Source organism: Heterocephalus glaber, unplaced genomic scaffold, assembly GCF_053883595.1.
Source record: "Heterocephalus glaber isolate CG9 unplaced genomic scaffold, H.glaber_assembly_v1.0 deba00001778, whole genome shotgun sequence".
Taxonomy (NCBI): Eukaryota; Metazoa; Chordata; class Mammalia; order Rodentia; family Bathyergidae; genus Heterocephalus; species Heterocephalus glaber.
This window is the reverse complement of record NW_028258465.1, coordinates 3,623,821-3,645,000: the sequence shown is the minus strand read 5'-3', so window position 1 is coordinate 3,645,000 and position 21,180 is coordinate 3,623,821. Positions and strand designations below refer to the sequence as shown.

The following is a 21,180-nucleotide window of genomic DNA, read 5'->3' as shown; positions in this document are numbered from 1 at the left end:
GGTGATTCTAGTAGAATAAAATTTTAGAAAATATTCTCAATGCTACATTAATGTGTTGATAAAAAGAATGTAAAATTGTCCTTTTGCATTTTAGGAGCAACCTATTAAAGTTTTGAGATTGAAGTCAGAATAACTTTTTGTGAAGGAGATTTTCTTGGGGATCTAAGGTATTTGGAGTAATGCCAAATACTCAAGATTGGTTATTATGCACATTAAAAACTACAATTTTAAGGCTAATTAAACCTATATACACTTATAAGTTAATCATAGTTGAATGAGTTCTTGGCCTGCATGAAATCTTTTATAATTTTGACTAATGGATTATTTCTCCTTCAAGAATAATCTCTTATTTACATAAAAGAAGATCACTTTAAATGAGGCTTTATATTAACACATGACTGCTTCAACAGTGGGAGAGAAGAAAAAGGGAAGTCAGAATAGTTTTGATGTCTTTGTCTTTGAAAAACTGCAATAAATCCAAGGCTGAGGATAGAGCGGCGATCAGAAATTATATGGATTCCTCTAAGCCAAGCTATATATCATCGACACAATCCAGCAGGCCAGGTAATGGAGAAAATTCATAATAACTAATTGTGCTATATCAGTTTAATATCCACACTCATTTTGGGAATGTGATATATCCCAACTCTCAAGGGTATGCCTGTAATTACACTTTTGAGGTGTTCAAGTGCTTTATCATAGAGACTCTTGAACTACGATGTGAGAAGGTTAATTATTTAGAATATCCTTGAAATCATTCTCAGGTATGAGTGGATTCCACAAAGACACCTGGAAGTGATGACAGAAGCCTCAAAATGATAAATGTAAAAATCAATGATTTGTCTATGGCAAGTCTCGGAGGACTGCTTGGGAATATCAGTGACATTAGCTACTAAACTTGTTTTCACAAAATGTTTGAAAATATTATTCCCCCCCCAGCAGCATCTGCTTCTGGAGGATTGTGATTAAAAAGGCTTTAAATTTCCTGACTCTTCCAATGGAATTCCTCCATAGAAATTCACTTGGCAATGAATAAATGTGGTTTGTCTATCCATGGTCTTCAATGTATGACTCTAAGATTCTAAAGTTTTTAAATAATTATAATGAAGGGCTATTATTGTTCTGAACAAGTTAGAACACTATGGATTTGGTTCATCTTCCATTTTTGAAAGTCTTATAGGAGAAAAAAATTAGGTAACTTCATAACCATAAATTGGGGGAAATTTTGAAGTTTTAACAATCAACTTCTTTGCTCACTTACTAATGCTCAAGAAGTATTTAAGACCGGTTGTCGCAGGGCTACGGAAACGCACTGCTAAGTACTTCTTTACATTTTCCTCTTTAATCATAAGCCTTCTTTTTTCGTTATTGATGAGAAATTTGCTCCGCAAATACAGAGCTGGCTTTCTTCATTCCGAGGAACGACACTGAGGCCTGCTGCCCCCTCCTCAGGCCCTGGCTCTTCAGGCCTCTCTGTCTGTGATCAGGGGCTCCCACAGGAGGCTTCCTCTCTCTCCAGGTCGCTGGTTTGGCAGCCTTTGCGTCTCACAGCTGAACTGGGCTAAGCTCATTGTGGATTAAAGGCTCTGCAGCTTCGAGGCCCAGGGGGAGGTCCTCGGAGGCTCCTGGCACATCTCACAGAATCTGCAGGTTTTGAACAACCAGGGGGCGCTGGGGACTCTGCAGCAATCTGTGGTCTTCCTTTATCTCACTGATATTTATGCGATTCTGCCTCCTTGGCACCTAGATTCTGTGAGAACTGGTGAAAAGCACAGACGGCCAGGGGAGAATGTGGCTGGTGGGCTGAGTGCGTGGCGGTCGGTGTTCTTTGGCCGCGCAGAGTCTGCTCACGAATGCCACGAGACCACGCCAGCAGTTGCCTTGCTGTGTGCCGGGCCTCTCTGCTGGGCGATCCGCAGGGAGCTTTCCTTGCTTCAGGAGTTCTTCCGAGCTTTGATTTTCTTTGCTTCTAGTGTATGACGATTTCCGTTTCTCCTGTTTAGTTAGTTAAACCCGGCTGCGGGCTGTGAGGACTAACACTGTGCAGTACAAAGTACCTTTCTCCCTTGTTACTTTCATACTTTATCAAAGATATCCAAAGCTAATTATACGCTAACAGTGCTTTGCATTTTACCTGGACTCCGTGTATATTATCATATGGATTCCTCTGGGTCACGTTGACCAGGGAGTGCTATTCTTTTGTAGAAAATGGAATGGAAGCTCTGGAAGTTAAGTGCTTTATTTAGGGGTTCATTGGTACTAAGTAGCGGATCTAGGGCTCAGGTGCATGTCTGACCGCGAACCCACAGTCATTTCATATCACAGTCTGATTTTGACGTTCTTTTCCTCTAGTATTGAGGACGCATCAGCATTGATGCTTGGAAGTATAAAAAGGAAGAATAACAATGATTTTGTGCTATGTGTATTCCATACTTACAAGTCCAAAATCTTGTCCCCAAACTACTCAGGAAATGCGGGAAATGGATACAATAATTTTGTGTGGACACATAGTCCTAGCCTGTAACAAAAATTCCCTATACTCATTTTGCTAAATGATTCTAAGGGAAAATATGAATAATTTTAAACCTCACTCTAAAGTTCCTGATGATCAGGTGACCTCTAGCTTTTGGAGACGCAGTCAGAAGTAAAAACCAGAATCTCACATCCTCAGTGATTTTTATATCTATGCAAGGGGCTGTCATTGGTGCTTAGGTCTCATGTCTGCATTCAGCTTCTCCTTAATGACTGCAGGATGTTGGGAAGACTTCTCAGCCTTTTAAGCCTCAACTTTTTATTGAAAAAATATGGATAATAATAGTACCCAGACTTCCTGTGAATTAAATGAGACACAACTCTTAGCCTGGCATTGTAAATGTAGAAATTACCCAATAAATATCACATATTAATAATGTTAATTACTCACCTACACTTCTACTTATATACCCTTTTCCTATGACTGTTATTCTTTCTACCCAAAGAAGACATTTATAATGTAAATGTTCTAGTAGTGAACAATCATTACTTGTATCATTGAGCAAGTTTTTAAATCACTGGATTTCACACAGTACTTAGAATCTAAGCATCCTTACTGAATCACATACTGTTTGGTGGAAAGAAGGCTACATCTACAATATAAAAAGTTAATTTTTTTACCACAGTATTTAAGTGGTTATCATAGTGGGGGATGAGAAAGTAATTTTTTGAAAAACATCTGAGTCAGTGCCTCTGTAAATGCTAGCGAGTGGCATTTGAATAAACAATATCTATTAAAAATCTGCTGTATGACTGATCAATGGAAAACTAAAAATAAATGAATGAGATGAACACCAATAAAATGTCATAAAGTTCCCTTCTAGAACTTTGGTTCTTCGACTTGGTGAATAGTGGATTTAAAGGCATATTTATAGTTTTTACAATTTTCCCACAAAAAACCATGGAGAATTTGGGTTATCTGAGTGGTGTTCACAATTTGAAAATCATTGTATCCCAGTGGGTATTTCTTAAAAAACTTGCTGCTGCTTCTTCCTTGTGAAAGCATGCAGGACTTTCTGAGAACTTTCCCCGCTCTGCGACTGGCCTCTGCTTTCCAGCCTTCCACACATCTTCCTGCCATTCCCATTTCTCACTAGAGAACTAACAGCTTTGGAACACTCACACTTCACGCCATTATTCACTTAACACCCGAGGGCCTGCTGGTGCTGAGGCTGAGGCTGACATGTGGACAAAGACATGGAGGGCAGTGAGAACCGAGGGCAGTGGGTACTGTTGAATGATTTTGGAAACACAATCACCCTTTCTTGCTGGTTGATGAACGTTGGGATGTGTCTCTTTGGAGGCGTGTTCAGGAAACATACTAGTTGCTCAATACATTTTTGTTACCCAATTCCAAATTGATTTTTTTTTAATAAAAGCATTGATTGAGGGTGAGACAGGAAGACCACAAGCTCAAGCTCCATTGGGGCCACTTAATGAGACCTTGTTTCAAAATGAAAAATTAAAAGGGGCCAGGAATGCAGCTCAGTGCAAAGGCCCTGGGTTTGATCCCCGAATTGCAGAAAAACAGAAGCATTTATTTTTTTTTTTTTTAATTTTTAATTTTTTTTTAAAAAAACCTTTATTTAAAAATTTTGGTTACAGTTTCATTTTTTTTCTTAACAAGTCTACTGCTTAATCTCTCAGGATTAAAAAAACCAAGATTCTAAAGAATTAAACAACAAAGGAATGTCAAAGGAAGGGCACAGCTGCCCTACTCTCAGGTATAATAGCTATTCCAATTAATACCTAGCTTCAAAACAAAACGAAGTTTTGTATTTTCTAAATGAATAATGTACAACCACCATCTTCATCTAGGCTTGTTATAACTTTCAAACACAAAGCTTCATTTTAAGCTTAGTAAAAAGCTGAACAGGAATGAGGGCTGACCTTAGTGTGTAGTGTGTACCTCACAGTAAACTTTGTTAACAATCAGAACACAGTAACAATGCCATTAATAATGAAGTCCTCAGTTTAGAATCTGGAACATTCTTCCATCAAGGGGGAAGGGGAAATTCAGTCCAATGAGTCTATCTCAAGATCTTCATCTCTTGTTTGTTCCAGTTGTATTCTCTTTTCAGTAACTGGATTAATGCTTTGAGCCCAAAATGAGATATATTTTTTTATTACTGTAGATTACACGTTGTTTGGTGCTCAGTTTCCATTTGTTCCTCTTGCTTGTGTTTTCGGTCTGCAGCTTCCTTCTCATGCTGGCCTTTCAGCATATTCCTCCTATGAGCAGTCTGGAAGTTTCTTCCACCCTTTCTGTCCTTTTCACCTTCTTGATCATCTCCCTCTTCTTCAGAATCAGAGGTTGATGTAACCCCTGTTTTAGCTAAATTTTTCCTTTTTGATTCAACTTCTTTCTTGCCGTCTTTTTTGTCTGGCCCTTTCCTTGGTTTATCTTCTTCCTTCTGGCCCTCTTCATCCTTTTTAGGCTGCTTTTTAGGTTGTTTTTCCTCTTGCCCCTTTTTCTCACTTTTGTCTTCTTCAGCAACCATGTCACTCTGAAGGGCAAGGCTGTTTGGCCATTTTGGGTCTGCCTCTTGGTTTCGGAATCCCGACTTCTGTAGCTGCAGGTCGTCCTCTCTTAGGACTCACTTTTAGATGAACAGATGCTGTTGCTGTTGTCACTACTCCTTCCTCCTGGGTTTCTACTTTTTCTGCCTTTCTCTTTCTCCCCCTTCTGGCAGCTTTTGGAGTGGTTATGTCAACTGCTTTAGTCACATCCTCACGGCTTGCTTTTTCTTCATGATCACTGTCTTCCTTTGAAACCCTAGTTTCTTTTTCTTCAACTTCAACATCAGATGATGCATTTGACTGTTTAGTTGATGCCTGTTAGCTTGAAAATTTCACTTTGGGATTGTTTCCTATCTCCCATAAGCCTTCATTAAAACCTTTTCGTTTATTTGGTTTACCATACTTTTCCTTATTTTCTGAGTAAGGAAATACATCCTTTGGTCCTAAAAAAGCTGTCTCATGAGTCCCAAAAAAGAAGATGGGCAGTTTGTTTGTGGGCGGCTTTACAGCCCCATCAGGAACTTCATCTACTCGAGCTGGCCAGTGAGGGTAACCTTTCATCTTGGCGAAGATGAGGTCTCCGGGTTTGAAATCGCGAGTCATGTTTCGGGAGCGAGGCTGGGGTCCCGAGCCCAGGAGTGGTGCGACGGGGCGCGGCGAGGGGATACAAGGCGCGGAGGAGCTCGGGCTCCCAGGCCGCGAGGGGGAGGACGCCTCGGGCTGCAGGGCGTCGCGGCCGGGAGGACGTCTCAGGGTGTCCCAACGCCTGCCGCTCTGCGGGTCCACGCCGCCCACCTGCGCCACCACCTGCCGCAGAGGAGTCTCAAACGGCTCCGAACACAGCCGCCGCCATCGCCGTCCCTACGCCGCTAACAGAAGCATTTATAAATTGCATTAATGTCCACATTCCAAGAAGCTCTATGAAGATCACCAATAATGGTATTTTTGAGAGGTACTCATATTGTTTGAGCTTGTTTTTGTATCATTATGAAATTTATACAAAATTTGTTCAATATAAACCTTTAAAATACACTTCCATAAAAGTAAAGCAGACTTTTCAACAAACAAGTAATTTGTCAAAATAAATCTGTACAGAGTCAGGTAAAAGTTACAGATGCTGAATAAAAATTACGTAATTTTTTTCTTTTTAAAACATTTTATTGGTGCATTTTAGACATACATAATGATCACCTTCACCATAGGGAATTTGTACCTGTACATGATATATCTTGCTTCTTTTTTCCATTCCCCTCCCCTCCCTTCAACCCTTATTTCCCTCGTTTACAAAAGTTTTGTTCCCATTTTTTCCCTCTATTCTCTCTTTTCTTTTCCCTTCCCCCATTCCCTTGTTCCCCTGACAATTTGAACATTTTCTTCCCATTCCCAGTATCTATTATACATTTTGGTCCTTATTTACACTTTCATTATCTCACAGTAGAGAAATAATGTGATATTTAAACATGTGTGTCCGATTTATCTCACTTAAGAGGTGTGGTCTCAAGGTGCATACATTTAGCTAGAAATGTCTCAAGCTCATCCCTTTTTATGCAGAGTAGCATTCCATTGTATAAAATACCCCACTTCTTTATCCATTCAACAGCTGATGGGCACTTGGGCTGTTTCCAAGCTTTAGCTATTACAAACTATGCTGCTATAAATATGGGTGTGCACATATCACTGTGGTATGATGCTTTTATTAATTTTTTAAAAATGAATTTTATTGGTACATTTTAGGTATGAAATATAATGACATTCATCATTGAGAATTTGTACCTTTACATAATCTCTCTTGGTTCTTACCTTTTCCCCATTCCCCTGCCCTCCCTTCAACCCCTCCATCTTTCCCTATTTACAAAGACTTTGTTTCCATTTTTTCATTTTCTCATATTAATTTCATTCCCTTCTTTCCTTTTTTACACCTCCCACTTCCTCTTCCCCTTTGCCCCTTTTCTTCCTATTTCACATTATCTATTACGCCTTTTAGTCTTTATTTACACTTTCCGTTTCTCACACTAGAGAAACTATTCGGCATTTACACATGTGTGTCCTATTTGTTTCACTTAAGAGTATCACCTCAGTGTATACCCATTTAGATATAAATGTCTCTAATTTCTCATTTTTTATGGCTGAGTAGTACTCTATTTTATTAAAAAAACCACATTTTTTTTTTTTTAACCCAGTCTCCAATTGATGGGCATTTGGGCTGCTTCCAAGTTTTAGCTATTAGAAATTGTGCTGCTATGAACACGGGTGCACATATATCACTGTGGTATGATTCTTTTAATCCTTTGGGGAAGATACCAGCAGGGGAATAGCTGGGTTAAATGGGACTTCCAGTCCTAGTTCTTTGAGATATCTCCATACTGATTTCCACCAGTCTACACTCCCACCAGCAGTGGAGCAGGGGTCCTCTTTCCCCACAGCCCCGCCAGCATTTGTTATTGGTTGATTTCATGATAGCAGCCATTCTTTCTGGGGTGAGGTGGAATCTCAGTGTTGTTTTCATCTGCATCTCGAGAATGACCAGTGATGTTGAATAGTTTTTCATATGCTTATTTGCTATTTCTACTTCTTTTTGTGAGAAATGTCTGTTCATTTCAGATGCCCATTTTTGGATTGGGTCTTTAAATTTGGGAGGTCTGATTTTTATAAGTTCTTTCCAGATTCGAGATAGTAGGCCTTTGTCTGAGGAACAACAGGTGAAATTTTTTTCCCACATTGTGGGTTGTCTCTTTACACTGCTGGTGGTTTCTCTAGCTGTGCAGAAGCTTTTTAGTAAGAAGAGATCCCACTTGTTGATTGTTTGTGCTAGTTCGCAGGCAACTGAGGTTTTGTTCATAAAATCTTTTCCTACACCAATGCCTTCAAGAGTTCTACCTAACTTCTGTTCCAGCTGTTTCAGCGTTTCTGTTTTTATATTTAGATCTTTAATCCATTTTGATTTTAGATTAGTGCATGTTGAGAGATATAGGTCTAGTTTTACTCGTTGGCAAGTTGAAACCCAATTTCTCCAGCACCATTTATTAAAGAGGCTATCTTTCCTCCAGTGAGGGTGTTTGCCTCCTTTGTCAAAGATGAGGTGGCTGAGTGTGTCTGGAGTTGTTTCTGCATCTTCTGATCTGTTCCACTGGTCCTCAGGTCTGTTTCTTTGTCAGTACTATGCTGTTTTTATCACAGTAGCTTTGTAGTAGAGTTGCAGGTTGGGGATTGTGATACCCCCTGCCATGTCTCTGTTACCTAGTATTGCTTTTGCTATTCTGGGTCTCTTCTTGCTCCAAATGAATTTTTGGATTGTTTTCTCGAGGTCTATGAAGTATGCTGCTGGGATCTCAATTGGAATTGCATTAAATCTATATAGCAGTTTTGGAAGTATGGCCATTTTCACCATATTAATCCTTCCTACCCAGGAGCAGGGGATGTCTTTCCATTTTCTGATATCATCTTCAATTTCTCCTTTCAGAGTGTTATAGTTTTCAGAGAAGAGGTCTTTGATTTCTTTTGTTAGGTTGATTCTGAGGCATTTCATTTTTTTGGAAGCTAAGCTGTGAAAGGAATTTTTTGCCCTATTTCTCTCTCAGTGAGTGTACTGTTCGTGCACAGCAAAGCTATTGATTTCTGTGTTTTGATCTTGTAACCAGCTACTTTACTGAATTTGGTTATTAAGTCTGGAAGACTTTTGGTGGAGTTCTTGGGGTCTTCCATATAGACTATCATGCTATCTGCAAATAATGACAAGTTGACCTCTTTGTTTCCTATCTTTATTCCTTTTATTTCTTTCTCTTGTCTAATTGTTGGGGCTAATGTTTCCCAAACTATATTGAATAGGAGTGATGATAGTGGAAATCCTTGTCTTGTTCCTGATTTTAGTGTGAAGGATTTCACTTTTTGACCATTTTGTATGATATTGGCTGTTAGGTTTTTCATAGATGGTTTTTATCAGATTGAGGTAGAGACCGTCTATTCCAATTTTTTCAGGGTTTTTATCATAAAAGCATGTTGGATTTTGTCAAATGCTTTTTCTGCATCTATGGAGATGATCATGTGGTTTTTGTCCTTGCCTCTATTGATATAGTGTATTACATTGATTGATTTGGGTATGTTGTACCATCCCTGCATCCCTGGGATGAATCCCACTTGGTCAGGGTGTATGATCTTTTTGATGATCTTCTGCATTCTATTTGCCAGTATCTTATTAAGGATTTTTGCATCTCTGTTCATTAGTGAGATTGGCCTATAGTTCTCTTTTTTGGCTGGGTCTTCTCTGCTTTGGAGATCAAGGTGATGTTTGCTTCCAGGAATGAATTTGGGAGTATTGCTTCCCTTTCAATTTCCTTGAAGAGTTTAAACAGTAGTGGCAGTAGTTTCTCTTTAAATGTTTTGTAGAATTCAGCAGTGAAGCAATCAAGACCTGAGCTTCTCTTAGTTGTTAAGTTTTTAATTATGTTTTTAATTTCATTGATTGATATTGGGTTGTTTAGAATTTTTAGGTCTTCGTCGTTCAACTTTGGTAATTCATACATACCTAGAAATCTGCCCATTTCTTCTGTGTTTTCCATCTTATTGGTGTATAGGTTCTGGAAGTAGGTATTGATGATCCTCTGGATTTCTGCTGGGTCTGTTGTAATTTCACCCTTTGCATTCCTAATTGCATGGATTTGGGCCTTCTCTTCCCTTTTTCTGATAAGGTTGGCTAAGGGTTTGCCAATTTTGTTTATTCTTTTGAAGAACCAACTCTTGGCTTCATTGATTTTTTGTGTCATTCTCTTAGTCTCCATTGCATTGATTTCTGCTCTGATCCTTATAATTTCCTCCCTTATATGAGCTTTGAGTTTGTTCTGATCTTCTTTTTCTAGAAGCTTGAGGTTCAGCATCAGGTTGTTTAATTGGGCTTGCTCTGTTTTCCTGATATGAGTATTCACTGCTATCAATTTCCCTTGTGAGACTGCTTTCATTGTGTCCCAAAGATTCTGATATGTTGTCTTGTCATTGTCATTTAATCGTAGGAACTGATTTCTTCTTGAATTTCCTCTGTTACCCATTGGTTATTCAGAAATGTGTTGTTCAGTTTCCATGTGTTTATGAAATTCTTGCGGTTTCTTTTGATATTAATCTCCAATTTCAGCGTACTATGGTCTGATAATTTACAGGGGATAACTTCAATTCCTTTGCACTTACTTAAACATGTTCTATGAGCGAGTATGTGGTCCATTTTTGGAGAATGACCTGTGTGCAGCTGAAAAGAATGTGTATTCTGATTTTGTGGGGTGGAACACTGTATAAACATTTGTTAAGTTCATTTGTTCAAATGTTTGATTGAGTTATAGTATTTTGTTGCTTATTTTTTGTCTAGTTGATCTATTTGGTTTTTTTTCCCCATTAAATTTATTGGTACATTTTCAGTATAAAATACAGTTACATTCATCATTGGGATCTTGTACCTTTACATTTGTATCTTGGTTCTTATTTTTTCCCCCTTCCCTTGTCCTCCCTTCACCCCCTCCACCCTTCCCTATTTGCAAAGACCTTGTTTCCATTTTTTTTCCTCTTCTCATATTTTTTCCTTTCCCTTTTTTTCCTTCTGCTACCCCTCACAATTCCCCAGCTCTTTTAGACCTTTTCTTCCTGTTACACAATATCAGTTATACATTTTTAAAATTACAATATCAAGATCTATGAGACATTACCACAGATTTTACAGAATTTAAAAGGATATAGAAAGCATATTACAAAAATCTTTTTTGAAATAAATTTGACAACTTCTAAGAAGTACCTTGGAAGACAAATTAATGAAACTAACTCTGGAGGAAATATAAAACTTGAATAGCACCTATTAAAGAAAGTATATTCCTAGCTTGAAAACCTAACTATATGACAACAGCAGGCTCATATACATTTTAACTGATAAATTATATCAAACAATTAAAGCAGAAAAAAGAAGGAACACTTCTGTCCTCATTTTAGGAACTCAACATTGTGCTAATCCTCAAACTGGATAAAGATAATAGAAGAAAAAAGTATGAAAATAGATAGAAATTTGTTTAACAAAACAAACTATTGGAAGTCAGATCTGGAAGGATGTAGAAAGTGGTTTTGTTATAGGGATGGCAGTGTTGGTTCAGCAATGGAAGATCCACTCCCAAAAGTCATCATTTTAACAGAGGAAAGGAAAAAGCCATATGATCCTGTCACTAGTTGGAGAAAAAGTATTGGACTAAATTCTGCAGCTGTTCATGGTAAAAGCTATCAGGAGCCTAGAAGTAGAACAGAAACTTCTCAATAGATTAAAGACATGTACTCCATACTTCCAGCAAGAATCCCTTATATAAATGGAGAAGATACAATGCTTTCTCCTTAAGGTGGGCAACAAGGGTAGATATGCTTACTCTTTATCTGTCCATTAAACTTTGAAACCTAGTCCCCACCAAAATAGTCTGGCAATAAAATGACACATTTAGGATAGGACTGGCACAGCAGAAGCAAAATCTTTATATGTAGATGAAATGATCATCTACAGAGAAAATACTAAGCAATCTCTAGGAGCCCCTAGAACTTGTACTTGAATTTATCAGGATTAGAAAACACAAGATATATATAAAAATTCAGGTCTGTGTATACTTGCTATAAATGAAGAATTGGATATTGAAATTTAAAAGTTATTTAGGAGTACAAAGGACCTAGAAAAGTTAAAAACAAAAACAAAAACAAAAACAGTGTTGGAAGACATTTAGTACCTAATTTTAAGACTTCTTCTAAAGCTACAGTAATCAAGGCAGTGTTGGTGTAAGGAAAGACATATAGATCATTTGAATAAAACAGAGAATCTAGAAATAGAACCACACATATATGGTCCACTGAGTTTTGAAAGATTATTTAACATTAGCATTTTATAGAATATAAACTCAATTCAAGAGCCGAGGAAGAGATAGTGTTTGCTGCAAACGGTACTAGAACACCTGGTATCCGTATATAAAAAATTAACCTCAACCCTTTATTTCCATACATGAAAATAACTTGAAGGGATCTATGAACCTAAATAAGAAAGCCTAAAAGTATAAAACTTTAAGAAGAAATTATAAGGGAAAATATTTATGAATTCAGGGTAGGCGAGAACTACCTAGGACACAAAAAAACATGATGTGTAAAAGAATAAAAAAGGTAAATGAGATTCCATCAATATTTAGAACTTTAAATGACATCATTAAAATGAAAAGTAGTCCTTAAACAGACCATATTTACAATACATATAATCTATGACCAGAATATGTAAAGAATTCTTAGAGCTCATTAATAGACAACCCAATTAAAAAGTAGACATAAGAAGATGATAAATAGCCAGTATAGCACAAGGAATGGTGTGCAACTCTAGAATCAGAAAAATACTAATCAGTACAATAACAAGATTGAATTATACACTCATTATTGAGATGAAGTTAAAAGTTTTAAAAGTTTTGTCATGACTTTTTCTTTTTTTGGATTCTCCTCCTTTGCATTTAATTTGTCACACCCAATGGATTCATTCTGCTGGGTTTCCTGGGGTTGTGATCCTCATTGTCTTTTCCTAGGGTATTGTCTATAATTTTTTGGAGTGCCGGTTTGGTATTCATGAAGTTCCTGAGGTGCTGTTTGTCATGAAAGTATCTTATTTCTCCATCCATTTTGAAAGATAGTTTTGCAGGGTAAATCAATCTGGGCTGTTTTCCTTTAGGGCTTGAAATACATCACTCCAAGCTCTTCTTGCCTTGAGGGTTTGCATTGAGAAGTCTGCTGTGATTCTGATGGGCTTTCCTTTGTATGTGATTTGTTTCTTTTCTCTCACTGCTTGTAGAATTTTATTCTTCTGTTGGATTTCTGGAGTCCTAACTATTATATGCCTATGTGTAAATTTGTTTTGATTAAGGCTAGCTGGAGTCCTATATGCCTTGCTTATCTGTATATCAAGTTCTTTTCCCCTCCTTGGGAAGTTTTCTGCCATCACTTCTGTGAACAGTTTTTTTTATGTCACCTGCACTCTCTCCTCCTTCTTCATTGACTCCAATCAGTCTTATGTTATTCTTCTTTGCAAGGTCTAGGAGCTGCTGGATTGATTTCTCATGTTCCCTTATAATTTTAAAGCAATTTTTCTTTTCTTCCCCACTAATTACAATCTTATCTTCTGTATGTGAAATTCTATCCTCACATTGGTTCATTCTGCTGCGCAGACTTTTGATGGAGTTTTTAATCTCTTGGAAATCTGTTTGTATCTGTTTTATGGATTCCATTTGTTTCCTATGTTGGGATTCCATCATGTTCCTCAGATCCTCTATTTTTTAATCTGTGTCCTCTCTAGATTTATTAATCATGTCTTGCACCATGAGCACAATCTTTGCTGTTATCTGAGTAATTATTTCTGATTTCATTTTTCCCAGATCTTCTTTTGTTGCCAGTTCAGACAGTCCAGTTGTTTGAGTATCAGATTGTTCCATCTCATTTCCCTTTGGGGTTACTGTAGGTGATCCAGAAGTCTGTTTTTGAGACTTGTTTACGTGTCTTCTCATTTCCACAGGAGGGGGTGTTTCTGGCACCCACGCAGCTCACCTTCTCTTCCCTAGGAGCTTGGGATGGCAGCGGGGGAGCTTCCTTCCAGGTTCTGGGACCAGCTCAGTTTCTCTGCCCTAGGAGCCTGGGATGGAGGTGGGGAGCTTCCTTCCGGGTGCTGGGACAGGCTGAGCTTCTCTGCTGATCTATCTATTTGTGACAGTGGGGTATTGAGGTCTCCCAGTACTATTGTATTAGTGCTTATTTGAGATTTCATGTACGTTAGTATGTATTTTATATAGTTGGATGCACTAGTGTTTGGTGCGTATATATTTATGATTGTCATCTCTTCCTCTTGGATTGTTCCCTTTACAAGGATGTAGTGTCCTTCTTTGCCTTTCTTAATCAGTGTTTGTTTGACATCCACTTGATCTGCAAAGTGAGTAGCTACTCCTGCTATCTTTTGGGTTCCTGTTGCATAGAGTATTATTTTCCACCATGTAACTTTCAGATTATGAGTTTCTTTTTGAATTAAGTGTGTTTCTTGTATGCAGCATATTGTTGGATCTTGCTTCTTGACCCATTCTGTCAGTCTATTTCTTTTCACTGGTAAATTGAGACTATTAACATTGATGGTTATAACTGAAATGTATTGATTTATCATTGTCATGCCTTTCTTTTTGTTGGATTCTCCCCCTTTGCTTTAATTTCTTGTTGTTTCTGATGGATTCATTATGCTGGGCTTCCTGGGGTTGTGATCCTCCTTATCTTTTCCTAGGAAACTGTCTAAAATTTTCTGGAGTGCTGTTTTTGTATTCATGAAGTTCCTAAGGTGCTGTTTGTCATGAAAGTATCTTATTTCTCCAACAATTTTGAAAGATAGTTTTGCAGGGTAAATCAATCTGGGTTGGAGGCTGTTTTCCTTTAGGCTTTGAAATACATTGCTCCAAACTCTTTTTGCCTTGAAGGTTTGCATTGAGAAGTCTGCTGTGATTCTGATGGGCTTTCCTTTGTATGTGATTTGTTACTTTTCTCTAACTGCTTGTAGAATTTTGTTCTTCTGTTGGGTTTCTGGAATCTCAACTATTATATGCCTATGTATAGATTTTTTTTTTGTATTAAATTCTTTTATTGGTACATTGTAGGTATACAACACAATTACATTTCTCATTGGGAATTGTACCTTTACATAATGCATCTTGGTTCTTATTTTTTCCCCTTTCCTAGCCCTCCCTTCACCCCCTCCACCCTTCCCTATTTACAAAGACTTTATGTCCATTTTCTCCATTTCTCATCATTTTTTCCTTTCCCTTCTTTCCTTTCCCCTGCCCCTCCCACTACCCCTACCCCTTTGGACCTTTTCTTCCTATTTTACATTATCGATTATTCATTCTAATCATTGGTACATTTTAGGTATACAATATAATGACATTCATCCTTGGAAATTTGCACCTTTACATAGTCTCTCTTGGTTCTTATTTTTCACCCTTGCCCAGCCCTCCCTTCAACCCCTCCAGTCCTCCCTATTTACAAAGATTTTGTTTCTATTTTTCCATTTTCTCCTATTAATCCCATTCCCTTCTATCGTTTCCCTTAGCCCTCCCACTTCCTTCCCCTTTGCCCCTTTTCTTCCTATTTCACATGACCTATTATACATTTAGTCCTTATTTACACTTTCAGTTTCTCACCCCAGAGAAACTATTTGGTATTTATACATCTGTGTCCTATTTATTTCCCTTAAGAGTATTGCCTCAATGTGCATCCAATTAGCTATAAATGTCTCTAATTTCTCATTTTTTATGGCTGAGTAGTACTCCATTTTATAAAAAAAACACATTTTCTTTATCCAGTCTCCAGTTGATGGGCATTTGGGCTGTTTCCAAGTTTTAGCTATTACAAACTGCACTGCTATGAACAGGGGCGCACATATATCACTGTGGTATGATTCTTTTAATTCTTTGGGGGAAGATCCCCAGCAGTGGAATAGCGGGGTCAAATGGGACTTCCAGTCCTAGCTCTTTGGGGTACCTCCATACTGATTTCCACAGTGGTTGCACCAGTCTACACTCCCACCAGCAGTGGAGCAGGGTTCCTCTTTCCCCACAGCCCCACCAGCATTTGTTATTGGTTGATTTCATGATAGCAGCCATTCTTTCTGGAGGGAAGTGGAATCTCAGCGTTGTTTTCATTTGCATCTCTCGAATGACTAGTGATGTTGAACATTTTTTCATGTATTTATTTGCTATTTCTACTTCTTTGTCTGAGAAATGTGTGTTCCTTTCAGATGCCCATTTTTGGATTGGGTCTTTAAATTTGGGAGGTCTGACCTTTTTAAGCTCTTTATAGATTTGAAATAGTAGACCTTTGTCTGAGGAAAAGCAGGTGAAGATTTTTTCCCACATTGTGGGTTGTCTCTTCACACTGCTGGTGGTTTCTCTTGCTGTGCAGAAGCTTTTTAATAAGAAGAGATCCCATTTGTTGATTGTTTGTGCTAGTTCATGGGCAACTGAGGTTTTGTTCATAAAATGTTTTCCTACACTGATGTCTTCAAGGGTTCTACCTAACCTCTGTTCCAACTGGTTCAGCATTTCTATTTTAATATTTAGATCTTTAATCCATTTTGATTTTAGTTTAGTACATGGTGAGAGATATAGGTCTAGTTTTAATCTTTGGCAAGTTGAAGCCCACTTTTTCCAGCACCATTTATTAAAGAGGCTATCTTTCCTCCAGTGAGGGCGTTTGGCTCCTTTGTCGAAGATGAGATGGCTGAGCGTGTCTGGCGTTGTTTCTGCATCTTCTAATCTGTTCCACTGGTCCTCAAGTCTGTTTCTTTGCCAGTACCATGCTGTTTTTATCACAGTAGCTTTGTAGTAGAGTTGCAGGTTGGGGATTGTGATAACCCCTGCCATGTCTCTGTTACCTAGAATTGCTTTTGCTATTCTGGGTCTCTTCTTGTTCCAAATGAATTTTTGGATTGTTTTCTCAAGGTCTATGAAGTATGCTGCTGGGATCTCAATTGGAATTGCATTAAATCTATATAGCAGTTTTGGAAGTATGGCCATCTTCACTATATTAATCCTTCCTACCCAGGAGCAGGGGATGTCTGTCCATTTTCTGATATCATCTTCAATCTCTCTTTTCAGAGTGCCATAGTTTTCAGAGAAGAGGTCTTTGATTTCTTTTGTTAGGTTGATTCCTAGTTATTTCAGTTTTTTGGATGCTATTGTGAAAGGAATTATTTGCCCTATTTCTCTCTCAGTGAGTCTGTCATTGGTGTAGAGGAAAGCTATTGATTTTTGTGTGTTGACCTTGTAACCAGCTACTTGACTGAATTTGGTTATTAAGTCTAGAAGACTTTTGGTGGAGTTCTTGGGGTCTTCTATATAGAGTATCATGTCATTTGCAAGTAATGACAATTTGACTTCTTCATTACCTATCTTTATTCCTTTTATTTCTTTCTCTTGTCTAATTGCCATGGCTAATGTTTCCAGAACTATATTGAACAAGAGTGGTGATAGTGGACATCGTTGTCTTGTTCCTGATTTTAGTGTGAAGGGTTTCAGGTTTTGACCATTTAGTATGATATTGGCTGTTGGTTTTTCATAGATGGCTTCTATCAGTTTGAGGTAGAGACCATCTATTCCAATTTTTTGTAGGGTTTTTATCATAAAAGCATGTTGGATTTTGTCAAATGCTTTTTCTGCATCTATGGAGATAATCGTATGTTTTTTGTCCTTGGCTCTATTGATATAGTGTATTACATTAATTGATTTGCATATATTGAACCATCCCTGCATCCATGGGATGAATCCCACTTGATCAGGGTGTATGATCTTCTTGATGATCTTCTGCATTCTGTTTGCCAGTATCTTATTAAGGATTTTTGCATCTATGTTCATTAGTGAGATTGGCCTATAGTTCTCTTTTTCATTTGGGTCTTTCTCTGCTTTGGGGATCAAGGTGATGCTTGCTTCCAGGAATGAATTTGGGAGTATTGCTTCCCTTTTAATTTCATTGAAGAGTTTAAACAGTAGTGGCAGCAGTTCCTCTTTAAATGTCTTGTAGAATTCAGCAGTGAAGCCATCAGGTCCAGGGCTTTTCTTAGTTGATAAGTTTTTAATTATGCTTTCAATTTCATTGGTTGATATTGGGTTGTTCAGAATTTTTAGGTCTTCTTCATTCAACTTTGGTAATTCATATGTATCTAGGAATCTGTCCCTTTCTCCTGTATTGTCCATCTTATTGGCGTATAGGTTCTGGAATACACTTATCTGTATGTCAAGCTCTTTTCCCCTGCTTGGAAAGTTTTCTGCCATTATTTCTGTGAAGAGATTTTGTATGTCATCTGCACTCTCTCCTGTTTCTTCATTGAGCCCAATCAGTCTTATGTTATTCTTTTTTGCATCATCTAGCAGCTGCTGGATTGATTTCTCATGTTCCCTTATCATTTTGAAGCAATTTTTCTTTTCCTGGTCACTAATTGCAATCTTATCTTCTATATCTGAAATTCTTCCCTCACACTGGCTCATTCCGCTGTGTAGACTTTCAATGGAGTTTTTCATGTCCTGGAAATCTATTTGCATCTGTTTTATGGATTCCATTTGTTTCTTATGTTGGGATTCCATCATGTTCCTCAGCTCCTCTCTAGATTTATTAATCATGTCTTGCACTAGGGGCACAATTTCTCCTGTTAGCTGAGAAATTATTTCTGATTTCATTTTTTCCAGATCCCCTTTTGTTAACAGTTCAGTGTGTCCAGGTGGTTGAGTATCAGAGTGTTCCATCTCATTTCCCTTTGGGGTTTCTGTAGGTGATCTGGAAGTCTGGTTTTGAGACTTATTTACATGTTTTCTCATTTCTACTGGGGCGGGGGCCTGTTAGCACCTGCATGGATTACCTCCTCTGAGCTGGGTGAGGTGGGCCAGGGGCTGGGAGCAGCGGTAGGGATGGTGACCCAAAAGCCCTTTCCTGTGGTCTGGGAGCAGCTGGAGAGATGGTGGCTGGGAAACCCCTTCCTCTGGACCAGGAGCAGTGGGATGGTGGCTCAGAAGCCCCTCCCTCTGGGCCAGGAGCAGCGGGACAGAAGGTGGCCCAAAAGCCCTTTCCTCTGGGCTGGGAGCAGCGGGAGGGATGGTGACCAGGAAACCCCTTCCTCTGGACCAGGAGCAGTGTGATGATGGCTCAGAAGCCCCTACCTCTGGGCTGGGAACAGTGGGACTCAGTACCTTGGTCTGGTGGTCTGGTGTCCTCTGTGTCTTTGTAGTGTGGAATCAGGTGGCTGCCTGTCTGCAGTGGGGTGATTTGGTGTCTTCCGCATGACTCAGGACCTTGGTAGGGCATGCATAGACCTGCCTGTCTGAAGCGGGCTGATTCGGCCTGTGTTCCACAGGACTGGGGACCTTGGTAGGGTGTGGGCAGACCTGCCTGTCTGCAGCGGGGTGGTTCGGCATGTTCTGTGCCACTCCAGATTTTTTTTTTTTAATCATAGTTAGTTGGAGTCCTATATGCCTCACTTATCTGTATGTCACGTTCTTTTCCCCTGCTTGGGAAGTTTTCTGCCATTAGTTCTGTGAATAGTTTTTTTATGTCATCTTAACTCTCTCCTATTTCTTCTTTGACTCCCATCAGTCTTATGTTATTCTTCTTTGCATTGTCTAGCAGATGCTGGATTGATTTCTCATGGTCCCTTACTATTTTAAAGAAATTTTTCTTTGCCTGGTCAATTATTGCAATCTTATCTTCTATATCTGAAATTCTGTCCTCAAATTGGTTCATTCTGCTGCATAAACTTTCAATGGAGTTTTTAATCTCCTGGATATCTGATTGAATCTGTTTTATGGATTCCATTTGTTTCCTACATTGAGATTGCTCTTCTCTATTTTTTTATCTTTGTCCTCTCCAGATTTATTAATCATGTCTTGCACTGTGCACACAATCTGTGCTGTTATCTGAGAAATTATTTCTGATTTATTTTTTCCAGATCTTTTTTTATTGCCAGTTCAGGAAGTCTAGGTGGTTGAGTATCAGATTGTTCCATTTCGTTTCCCTTTGGGGTTGCTTTAGGTGATCTGGAAGTCTGATTTTGAGATTTGTTTACATTTCTGCTCATTTCAATGGGGAGGGGCATGTGTGTGCTTCTAGCGCCCACAGGGCTCACCTCCTTGGTTCTGGGGGTGGTGGTATGGTGACCTGGGATGAATCCTACTTGCTCATGCTGTATAATCTTAATGATTTGGTGAATTTCTACTTGACAGGATCTTATTGAAAAGTTTTCTTCTATGTTCATCACAAAGATTTTCCTATAGCTCTCTTTTTTGGTTGCATCCTTTTCTGGTTTTGGTACCAGGGTAATGCTTTTCGGCATGAGTCTGGGTGTATTGTTTCCCTTTCAATTTCTTTTTTTTGGGGTTAAATTCTTTTATTGGTACATTTTAGGTATATAGTATGTTTACATTTATCATTGGGTGCTTGTACCTGTACATCATATATCTTGGTTCTTATTTTTTCCCTATTACCTGCGTGCCCTTCACCCCCTCCACCCTTCCCTATTTACATAGATTTTATTTCCATTTTTTTTCTTTTCTCATATTTTTTTCTTTCCCTTCTTTCCTTTCCCCTTCCCCTCCCACTTCCCCTACCCCTTTTTACCTTTTCTTCCTATTTCAAATGATCAATTATTCATTTTAATCCTTTTAATCCTTATTTACACTTTCAGTTTCTCACATTAGAGACAGTATTCGGTATTTACACATGTGTGTCCTATTTATTTCACTTACGAGTATGGCCTGTGTATGCACCCATTTAGCTATAAATGTCTCTAGTTTCTCATTCTTTATGGCTGAGTAGTACTCCATTTTATAAAAAACCCCACATTTTCTTTATTCAGTTTCCAGTTAATGGACACTTGGGCTGTTTCCAAGCTTTAGCTATTATGAACTGTGTTGCTATAAATATGGGTGCACATATATCGCTATGATACGATTCTTTGGGGAAGATACCCAGCAGGGGAATAACTGGGTCAAATGGGACCTCTAGCCCTAATTCTTTGGGGTATCTCCATACTGATTTCCACAGTGCTTGCACCAGCCTGCACTCCCACCAACAATGGAGAAGGGTTCCTTTCTCCCCACACCCCCACCAGCATTTGTTATTGGTTGATTTCATGATAGCAGCCATTCTTTCTGGGGTGAGGTGGAATCTCAGTGTTGTTTTCATTTGCATCTCTCGAATGACTAGTAATGTTGGACTTTTTTTCATCTGTTTATTTGCTGCTTCTATTTCTTTGTCTGAGAAATGTCTGTTCATTTCCGATGCCCATTTTTGAATTGGGTCTTTGAATTTGGGGAGTCTGATTTTTTTCAGTTCTTCATATATTCTAGACAGTAGTCCTTTGTTTGAGGTACAGCTACTAAAAATTTTTTCCCAGATTGTAGGTTGTCTCTTAGCTCTGTTGGTGGTTTTTCTTGCAGTACAGAAGCTTTTTAATAAGATGAGATCCCAGTTGTTGATTCTTTGTGCTAGTTTCTGTGCTACGGAGGCTTTGTTCATAAAGTCTTTTCCTATGTCAATGTCTTCAAGAGTTCTACCTAACTTATCTTCCAGCAAGTTTAGTGT

The 21,180-nt window shown here is 38.5% G+C and overlaps 1 long non-coding RNA gene and 1 pseudogene across 1 annotated transcript in view; one reads left to right on the top strand and one right to left on the bottom strand.

Moving 5' to 3' along the window:
- The window catches only part of LOC110346518 (uncharacterized), a 2,935-nt gene extending 2,380 nt beyond the window's left edge, over window positions 1-555 (top strand). The window contains exon 3 of the long non-coding RNA XR_002390614.2: window positions 411-555. This is a non-coding gene — a long non-coding RNA (uncharacterized LOC110346518). The remainder of the gene's footprint in view (window positions 1-410) is intronic.
- A 3,694-nt stretch (window positions 556-4,249) lies between these two features.
- LOC101716039 (PC4 and SFRS1-interacting protein-like) lies at window positions 4,250-5,764 on the bottom strand (annotated as a pseudogene).
- Window positions 5,765-21,180: the final 15,416 nt, after the last annotated feature.